The following is a 611-nucleotide window of genomic DNA, read 5'->3' on the forward strand; positions in this document are numbered from 1 at the left end:
ACACCCAACAAACTTCTTTACCAGCATTTTCTCGAGCCCCCATTGTGTGCATTAATTCTTAACGGAAGGAATTATAATATGTCAATGTGCTATAATCATAATGAAGAATATATATATATTTTTTCATATCTTCCCGTCCCTATTAAATTCAGTGTGTTCTACTGGCGCTAGTTCACGGGTACCGTTGGTAGTTATACTCATCCATACGCAAAATATCTTAAATTATACCTGTTATTGGAGCCTAGCACTGCCTTATTTCAGTTCAGTGACCTCTCTAAGGATGTTTATTTTATTGTCACATGGCTCACGGCCTTCCCTGGCACCTTCAGAAATTGATAGCTGCTGCCGCCTAAACTAATCACGTGACAAAATGTACATAGAGGATCGCACTTCCCCTTGCAAAATATCCGCAGAAGTTGGTTCCTACTCGGCACTTCCTCTGTCAGCCTCGACATGTATCCTTGGGATGGTGTCCATGACTAGAAATTTCTCCGAAAGGCCGCCTGCCAGGAGAAATTATTCCCCTAGTGTAAGATAACATATGACGATATATTGCGCGCATTCTCGAATCTCTGGAGGCGGTTCTGGCATGACTCCAGTTACGGCGAGGT

This window comes from Penaeus monodon, chromosome 24 (assembly GCF_015228065.2).
Source record: "Penaeus monodon isolate SGIC_2016 chromosome 24, NSTDA_Pmon_1, whole genome shotgun sequence".
NCBI classification, from domain to species: Eukaryota; Metazoa; Arthropoda; class Malacostraca; order Decapoda; family Penaeidae; genus Penaeus; species Penaeus monodon.